We start from the raw sequence: 9,705 nt of genomic DNA, 5'->3' as shown, positions 1-9,705 counted from the left end.
CCTGTTGAGGTAGTCATTATTATTTCCATTTTAGAGATGAAAAAAGGCTGGACATTAGTTAACTTGGTAAGGGTTGTACACAATCAGCGAACAGCTGGGTTACACTGTCAGCTCAGTGGTAACCCAAGGGGGTGATGCAGGTGACAGTGGGAGCTGTCCATCTGGGAGGCAGGTGTTAAAGGGGTGTGTTGTCTATAGAGGATTTTATTTTTTTAATTTTTTAAAAGTTTATTTATTTTTGAGAGAGAGACAGAAAGAGATTGAGAGCACAAGCAGGGAAAGGGCAGAGAGAGAATCTCAAGCAGGCTCTACACTGTCAGTGCAAAGCCCTATGCGGGGCTTGAACTCATGAACTGTGAGATCATGACCTGAGCCAAAACCAAGAGTCAGATGCTTAACCGACTGAGCCACCCAGGTGCCCTGCAGGGGATTTTAAAACAATGAAACTAAAAGCAGTCTGCTTTTATTATCACCCTGAGCCAATAATTCTAAATAATGTCAGTGATAAAATACTCCTCCCTGCTGGGCACTGAGAAGCTGGTTTTTTCTATCCTGTAATAGAAATATTAAGAGAGCAAGTAAACCTCTTTTCCAGTCACACAGAGAGATTTCTCTTAGGACTTTGCAAAGTATTTCATGTTCCAGATCCCTGTCCTTGTTAAAACAGATACATTTTCTTTGAGGGTTTTCAGGGCCTTGCAGAATTGTACTTTTCCAGGGGAAATAACAATGGCCACAACGTCTAGAAGCTCCTCCACCTACTTAACAGAATTTCCCAAGAATCTTCCAGAAGAACAGCATCAATTCGCTCATTCAGCAAAATGCACTGAGCAGCTCCTCAGAGACTGATGCAGGAGCCATGGGTGCAGGTGGGTAACAGAGAGAGGAAGACAGCTACCCCCTCCAGGCTGGTGATCTGTGGACAATTTCTGAGGATGAGCTGGAGGAATTTATCCTAGAGCCCAAGACCTGGGCACATAGCTCACTTGATCTCCAGACCTTAGCTGGAGATGTCCAGAATTCTCCCATCTGAAGTGGGAAGGGAAGCTGGCTCCAAAGTCACAAACATTGATTTAGTATTGGAGTCCTAGCTGTTAGCTCAGACCCGAGGGGTTTCCTGGGACCCGGAATTCTCCATGCTAAAACCAGTACCATCCCCAGCCAATCAGGATGGTTGGTCATCCTCCCTTCTAGTTGCTAAGATTTCTTAATCACTATTAAGTGTTCATTTTACTGTTGTTAGAATCACCACGGGTCCCAAGATTGGGGCAGAGAGAGCTGGGCAATATCTGTATTTTAGCCTAGGAGCCAGCACCAAGGCAGACTCACACACGAGCTCTAGGAAGACCCCGGGGCAGCCATCCTCAAGAGCAGCGTTACTGACATTTTTTGTGCAGGCTAATTCTAGCTTCCAGAGGGTCATACAATGCACGGTAGAATATTTAGCAGCATCCCTGGCCTCTACCCAGTGTGTCCCAGTAGTGCACATACACACACACACACACACACACACACCCCATCTCACTGTGATAATCAAAAATGTCACCTGATATCTTCAAATGTCCCCTGGAAGGGGTATGAAATTTCTCCCAGCTGACACCTGCTGTTCTACAGACATGTCTCTTGTTGCCTCATTAAGAATTGGAAGCCCTCGTGCAGAAATCAAGGCTGATAGAGGGGGCGTCCTGGCTTCGAGCTGGGCACAGTCACCCCACTTGCCCCCATGAAAGTCTAAAGGCTACTCTGCACTCTCCCTGGGCAGAAGCAGAGCTAGCCTGGTCCCCGGGGACCTTCTGTGACAGTGTGACACCTAGGCAGTTGCCCCTTATTCCAGCTCTTCCCACAAGGTGTTACAAGAAATAATTCCTGCCCTATGGGATGCTCCTTGGGGATACGAAGAGTTTAAAGGATACCACATAGCTATTCACCAAGCACATTACATATTGGAGGCTCCGAGAAGTCTTGCCATAAAGAGACCTGTTTAAATTTTACATCTCAGATTTATGTGGAGGTCAGTCTATCCATTAAGATTTAAATACCATTGGCTCACTATTCTAGCTGTTGGAAACTCTGGGGCCCTCCCTGAGATTTCCGAGAATTTCCAGAGGGTTTGTGTTCCTGTACTCACTTCCAGCTGAATTCAGCCCCTCCCCGAATTGTCCAACTCATTCATATAGCACCTTTGACCACTTCCCTCTTATTCGTGCTCTATGCTGACCAAGATGTGGATTTCAGTCCCCTTTCTCCTTCCCCAAAATACCCACATTGGGCATTGCTGTGTTAAGCAGGCTTTACTGAGGTTTGCGCCGGTAAAAATCTTTTGTGTGATTTTAGCCCCTCTTCCCCTCAAAATTTTCCTTGTTATCCCCCAACACAGCCTCCTCCACCCCCACCCAACTCCTTCTCATTTTATTGTATAAGGCGTCCTCACTTTCCCCTCCTTACTTGGCCTTAGACCTACCTTTGCACCCTCAAAGTCTTGTTAATGGATGACCACACACTTTACCATGCAAATTATGACACTTTTATTTTTTATTGTCAAACGATCCTTTATTGAAATAGTTTCCTTTGTAATTCTTAACCAGCTGGACATTCCGCTGAATCACTATTGAGGTCATCTATGATGTCATGAGGCCATCAACGCTGCAGCCCACAGATTGGGCAGTCCCCAGGATCTCTTTAATGGTTCCAGAGAGTTTTCTGGCTAACGATCGGTGCTGCCTCTATCAGGCAATGTTGACAATCTCATCAAAGGTGATATTTCCACTGTGCTCAATGTTTTTCTGCTTCTTTCTGTCTCTCAGGGGTTCCTTGAGGGCTTTGATAACCAGGGCAGAGGCAGAAGGTGCCACTTTAACCGGGGCCTGTCGGTTCTGAATGGTCAGTTTCAATGTAATCCTCAGACACTTCCAATCATCAGTTGCCTTGGCAACCTTTTTTGGAGACAGACCCCGTGGGCCGATCTTCAGGGCCAGGGCAGATGTGGCACCACTTTGGCACCGGTGCACCTCAGGTATAGGACTTTGATTTCCTTGGGGTCAAACTTAGACAGCCTGGTGGAGGGGGCTGGTGTCAGATGGACCCGGATTCGGGGTGACCGAAGACAGTTGAACTTTTGCCTCCTCCGAGCCAAGAGTCAAAAGCCAAACTATGACACTTTCGAGTGAAAGGCAGTCTCATAATAACGTCCCTGGGACAACAGGTGTGCAGCGGGAAACTCCCTGGCAAACCAGGGCACGGGATAACCATACATCTCTGCTAACACAAAGGGCTGTCTACTCCCGGACTTGCCCTTGATTGACACAGAAAAGGTGGCAGAGGGTTGGAAATGTTAGTGCTTCCTTCTCTTCCTCTCCTCAGTCCCTATGAATGCAATGGAGCCATAGAGTATGGTGTTATTGACATGAGCCCAGCCAGCCTCCTTAGAAGACGAGCAGTGGCTTCTTCCATCAGCTTTGGTTTTAAGGGAAAATTTCTTTTTCTCCATTGTTCTTTGCTTATTCATCATTAGCCAAACTCATTTGGTCACAGATCCATTTAATCTCTCCATCCCTACATCCATTAATGTCTCCCCTAACTAGGACACAGCTGGGGAACTGGCTACCTGACCACTGACATTGTCTTGGGTGATGACAAGGTTAGGGTGGAGTGAAGACAAGGCCTGAGGTTCTGGGGTCCCCTGTAAGTGAGGAGAACGCTGGAGATTAATAGAGAAGAGCAACAGAGTCTAGAGTGGTGCAGCCAGAGGCACAATCCCCCCGCCCCAAACCAGGCTGCTGTTATGAACCTAACACTCCATGGAACATGCTGTGGCAAGTGCTACCTTGGACACCTGATTCCCAAACCCAGGTGCTGATTTGTTACACACCCCTCATCTCCTCACGTCGCTTCCCTTCCCCTCCAGACACACGCACCGCCTCGCTCCTCTTTGACCATGCAAGGCATACTTCCACCTCAGGGCCTTTGCATTTGCTCTTCCTTCTGCCCAGAATGCTCTTCCCTATTTACCCCCTCTGCATTTAGGGCCAGTGACGGGGAGGCCTTCCCTGACCGTCCGATGCAAAACAGCACCCCGCCCCCACTTGCTCTTCCCTACGTTCCCTGATTTGCTTTATTTTGCTCCGTAGCACATGCCATCACCTGCCTGTCTGTGTATTTGCCTGTCTGTCCATTGACTGTTTCCCCCTTGGAGAAGGTAAGCTCTATGGGGGTGAGGTTTTGTCCCTTGGGTTCACGGCTGTATTCCCAGAGTCTAGAACATGGTGATGTTTAACACACGTTTTTAAATAAAGAAAAGAAGGGGTGACTCTGTTGTGATTCCAGACATCTTCCAAAGTTCCCACAAGAGCGGTCCCTGGTTAGTGGCGACAGGTAGCCCACTTTGGCTAGGCGCTCCTTCCCCGGGTGGCCCTCCGTGCCTGCGGGCACTCACCAGGTCTTGCTCCCTCAGTCAGAAGTGCCTCACGTGTCCCTGCTGCCCCTCCCACTACCGCCCCCCACTTGCTATATTGCCCAGCAGTTCTGTCAGGCAGACGTACAAGGTCGGCAGCTCTTCAAGCGTCAGGGGCAGGGTTCTAATTCTTGATAAGGCAGAATAGGAGAGACACAACCGAGAAGCAGAGCCCTGAATAGCATGAACCCTCCTCCTCACCTAGCCTCGGGAGGGGTGAGAACTAGAAAGGACTTCTTTGTGGGCCGATCTGTCTCAGGAACCAGCTTCTGGGGCTGGGGTGGCTCAGACCGACATGTCCTGTCTCTCATATGCCACTCCTTTCCATTAGAACTGCACTTTATTTCCAATCAATTAGAAGAATACCCAGCCATTTACCGTCATTAGAATGTTTTAATGCATTTTTCTAACTAGACACACACACACACACACACACACACACACACACACCAGCTGGGGCATAGGTTTGACTCTCAGCCTGAAGCATCGCATTGGCTTCCCATCAGTGGAATACAATGGAGGCATATTCCACTTGGTCTGGTGATGTCTTCCTGGGCCGATCGAAAGGGGGCACGTTGGCATAGACAGCGAAGTCATCCTCTTTCCAGGGAGTCAGGTTGATCACATTGGAATATATGGCATCAGCGTGGCAGGAAAACTCCTTCAGAGACAGGACCCCAGTTACAGACAGTTAACTAAGCACTAGAGACGTCCATAGATAGCACCAGCTACTGGGCCCCCTGTAGGACAGCAATGAAATATTGGGTTCTTGTGCAAGACTTGGATTTCCCTCGATCTTAAAAAAACATTTCTTTTAGGGCTGTTCTCTGCCTCATCCCCATCACCTCTGATATGGGGTCTACTTCGGAAACAGCATCAAATCGTGGCAGAAGGGACTGGAAGTTCCTTTAGGTACAATGACTATTTCCTTACCGAAGTTTTATGGAGAAAGTTGGTCTGGTGCCTCAGTTGTTTCTTAAATAGCCCTAGAAAAATTAATAGATTCAGAGTCAGCTTGAATGGGCATAGTAACCTTCTTCACTTGGTTGATTACTGGCCTTAGGCTTAAACTTTTGAAATGCAAAATTCACTGTATTGAACCCATTGAGCCCCTTAGAGGAAGCTAGATGCCCAGGATGAGATGGGAGAGTGAGCCCCACTGGCGCACTTTATAACTTGAGTTATTATTTAGCTGAGATTGCGTAGCATTAATATTTCTTTTAGTTGCTGCATATAAACCATACATATATATGGCTTTCGGCATAAATAATTTGTACGATAAATAAATCTGTCGCTCTATGCACAGCGTCTGGCGGCTCTGGAGAACAGACACCATAGCTCACCCACTCCTCCCGTCCCTGAGGCTGCCCCACAGGAAAGCCACCCTCCTCTCCACCCCCAGTTTTCCCCATCTCTTCATTCTCAGGTCCAGGGCCAGCTTGCCCAACTCACTCTCATGTCTCCATTTCTTCAGGGTCATGGACAAGAGACCCACCAGGAGCAAGATGAAAGCCACCACACCAACAGAGCCAGAAATGACTGTGGCTGCTGTGCCCAAACTGAGGGAAGCAAACCAGAGAAATGAGGACGCTCCACCCGCCTCGGCCAGCTTTGGTGACCATCCACAGAATTGTCCTGGGGCCTCCCTACTCCTACAGGAGCTCTTCCACCTCTGGGCTCCCACTTCCCCAAAACCCACCTCCTGCCTCCATTTTGAGCCTCTCTCCTCTGCCCCGACCTCCAGAGCCATGGTCCCAGTCACACCCATCCCCCTTCTGGACCAAGCAGACTGCTTCCCACAGCCCCCGACACTTCTCATCCGTAGGTCCAGCTCTCCTCTCAACTACCTGCTGAGTTCATCAGGTTTGATCTCTGGCTTCAGCGTCGCGAGGTTCTCTACAGAAAGGGGCAGAAAGGAAGTAGAAAGGAAATTTGAGAGTAATTTTTACACACATGCTCTTGACTGAATGTCTCCTGCTGAAATTCGTATGTTAAATCCTAGCCCCCAACGTGAAGGTATTAGGAAATGGGTCCTTTGGGAGGTAGTAGGTCATGAGGGTAGAGCCCTCATGAATAGGATTAGTGCCCTGATAAAAGAGACCCCGTAGGGGGTGCCTGGGTGGCTCAGTCGGTTAAGCGTCCGACTTCAGCTCAGGTCACGATCTCGCGGTCCGCGAGTTCGAGCCCCGCGTCGGGCTCTGGGCTGATGGCTCGGAGCCTGGAGCCTGTTTCCGATTCTGTGTCTCCCTCTCTCTGCCCCTCCCCCGTTCATGCTGTGTCTCTCTCTCTCTGTCTCAAAAATAAATAAACGTTAAAAAAAAAAAAAGAGACCCCGTAGATCCCCCCTGACCCCCTCTACCATGTGAGGACACAGTGAGAAGACAGCTGTCTATGACCCAGGATGTGGGCTCTCACCAGACACTGAATGTGCCAGTGCTTTAATCTTGGATCTACCAGCATCTACAACTATAAGAAATAAATTTCTGTTGCTTAGAAGCCACTCAATGGGCATTTGTCATAGCAGTCCAAACAGGCTCAGCACACATGTGAATGAGCTTTACAGGATATAAATGTAATATTAGTTACCATTTATTGGGGACTTAACATACATCAGGCATATTCATTATCTCATTTAATTGTCATAAATAGACAATAAAATAGGCACAATTATCATTCCCATCTGGCAGTAAAGAAACAAACTCAGACGGAGATCAGACTTGCTCAAGGTCCTAGAGCTAGTAAGTGGCAGAGTTCAGACTTGAACTCACATCCCTCTGACTTTAAATTGCGTGTTTACGAATGCTCTGCTCTGCTGTCTTCGTGTGGTCATTTCACTCCCAAGTTCTCCCATTCTTACAAAGGGCTGACCGACACCCGATATGGCAGGATGTCCAGGAAAAAAAAAAAAAAGTAACCGGAATGACACGGGTGAGTGGTACCCAGAGTGGGGCATGTGGTGGGGTTGGAAGCGGTCAGGACCCTGGAGAGTTGGGCTGATACTGGGCAGAGGCGGCAGGTGTAAGAGCTTGCCCAGACTGGTGGCAGATGGCTGTGCTATTCTCCACACTGTGAAAACATTTCTCCAGCACCAAAGGATGAAGACACCAGCCCATCCCCCACAGACTGTGCCTGTGTTCTCAGAGTTAGAAGGAATCTTAAAACATACCTAGTCAAACCCTCCCACTGTGCAGGTGAGAAGCTTCAGGACAAACCACTTGCCCCACACAAGTGCTGGAGCCATGAGCCTGTGTTTCCGACCCCAAACCCAAAGTTCTCTTTATCTGCACTCAGGCTCCTCCCTCTTCCTTTCCCCCATAAAGTGGGGCTACACAATTCAGCCCCTATGGCAGGTAGCACCTCTCCAGACACGTCTTGGGAGCTGGCTTATCAGACACCCAGATGCAGAGATTGTTGCTCAGGTTGGGTGAAGGGAACATAGGGGGTCACTGGGGCAACCTAACATGCATGATGACAAATAGCATCTAGGAGGAGGCATACCAAGAATCATGACCACTCGGGACATTAAGGTCAGATAGAATTGTGTCGGGCACCTTAATGGTCCACTTGCCGTCTGCCTTTCTTTCTGTCCTCCTTCTAAATAAAATAGCTGACCTCACCAAGGTTTTCTTTGACAAACTCCTGCCCACCTTCTGAGTGAGGGGTAGGGAGGGGACTTGGAAACCAGATCTTCCCAGTGCCCATGTCACCAACACCCAAGATGAGGAACCAAGTCACAGGGCTTGATGTGTGGGAGACCGGGGTGGGGAGTGAGATGTCACACATAAGCCCAGAACAATGAAAGGGGAGCCTGGGGCACCAGTGGGGGGTGGCTGGCTGGGATAGGACACACCTGTTTATGGCAAGGAGGACAGACAGCATGAGGGTGTCCCTCCAGGGTTAGGAAGGCAAGGAGGGTCAGTGGGAGTGAGGAGAACAAGCATGAAGGATGATATCATGAAAGAGCCTGAGCTTTAGAATCCAGTGACTTGGGTCTCAGGCACTTCTTAACTGTCTGTGAAATGAACATAGTAAGACTACCAACCCCACAGGGTTGAGAACTCAGTGGTCAGACTATTACTTAACAGTAAGTCATAGCCACTTGGCCTAGGGCTGGTTTTCAGCTGGTCTTACCCGAGCAGAGCAATGGTGAGGGGTTGTTCAGGAAGGCATCGCTGCTGACTCTGGAGTCCTGGAACCTACAGTTGGTCCAATTCATTTCACCAGGGAGTCCACGCAGCCGGTTCCTGTTCCAGGTCCTGTGCGTCTTAGGACAGGTGGTCTCCTTACCTGGAAACAGAGCTTCTCAGAGGCATCTAGCAGCAGCTGGGAGAGACAGAACCCCAGGGAACTGGCACCCCTCTTGTCTACCTTTCTCATTCCACCACGGGAGCCTGTTGGGCGAAGAGAACGTTAGAATCTTGGCACTGGAGGGGAAGACCTCAAAAAGCATTGCAGGGGTGCCTTGGTTGGGCATCCAACTCTTGATTTCAACTCAAGCCATGATCTCATAGTTCATGAGATCGAGCCCCGTGTCAGGGTCTGAGCTGACAGCGCAAAGCCTGCTTGAGATTTTCTCTCTCCCTCTCTCTCTGCCCCTCCCCCACTCATGCATGCACATTCACTTTCTCGCTCTCTCTCAAAAATAAATAAATATTTTTTAAAAACATTGAAATAGCACTTTTTCCCTAAGAAAAGCATCTTCAGATAGGCTTTCTCCAAGCACATGGTCCGAAGTGGACGCCCCCAGCCTCTCTGCCACATCACCTCTCATCTATTAGTGTATGAATTTACCTCTATCATATATAGAGGTAAAATATCATATAAAATATCATAAAATATCATATATTTTTTACTATTGTCCGTCTCTCATCACAAGAACATAAGCTCTACAAGGACAGAAACTTACCCGCTTTCATCATCCCTATATCCCCAGCGCCTAGAACAGTGCCTATGCAATGGATAGCTTCCTTGTGTAATTGTTGAATGAATGAACAAATGTGAAAGACTCCTTTACAGCACCCCGCCCAGGGCCGCTCAACCTCTGTCCAAATCATGGCGAGCCTCCACCACGAACTTCGGCATCCCTTAGTTGATGGCAGATCTTTATCCTTTGAAAGGGAAGTTGATTTGAAACAGCCCAAAGTCACCCCGAACCCCGAACCAAATTGTGTGATAAAGTGGTGATAAAGTGTAATGAAGTAGGGGATCAAGTGGGTAATGTCAATCCTAGAAAAAGGGGCGCTATGCCCACCACA

The 9,705-nt window shown here is 48.6% G+C and overlaps 1 long non-coding RNA gene across 1 annotated transcript; it reads left to right on the top strand.

Annotated features, from left to right (window-relative positions):
• Window positions 1-3,769: 3,769 nt before the first annotated feature.
• LOC131495670 (uncharacterized) lies at window positions 3,770-6,730 on the top strand. The gene is made up of 3 exons (XR_009254059.1): window positions 3,770-4,195; window positions 5,269-5,362; window positions 5,925-6,730. It is a non-coding gene; the product is annotated as an uncharacterized LOC131495670 (long non-coding RNA).
• Window positions 6,731-9,705: the final 2,975 nt, after the last annotated feature.

This window comes from Neofelis nebulosa, chromosome 15 (genome assembly GCF_028018385.1).
Source record: "Neofelis nebulosa isolate mNeoNeb1 chromosome 15, mNeoNeb1.pri, whole genome shotgun sequence".
NCBI classification, from domain to species: Eukaryota; Metazoa; Chordata; class Mammalia; order Carnivora; family Felidae; genus Neofelis; species Neofelis nebulosa.
Note: the sequence above shows the minus strand (reverse complement) of the source record. Positions and strands in the feature narration are given on the sequence as shown.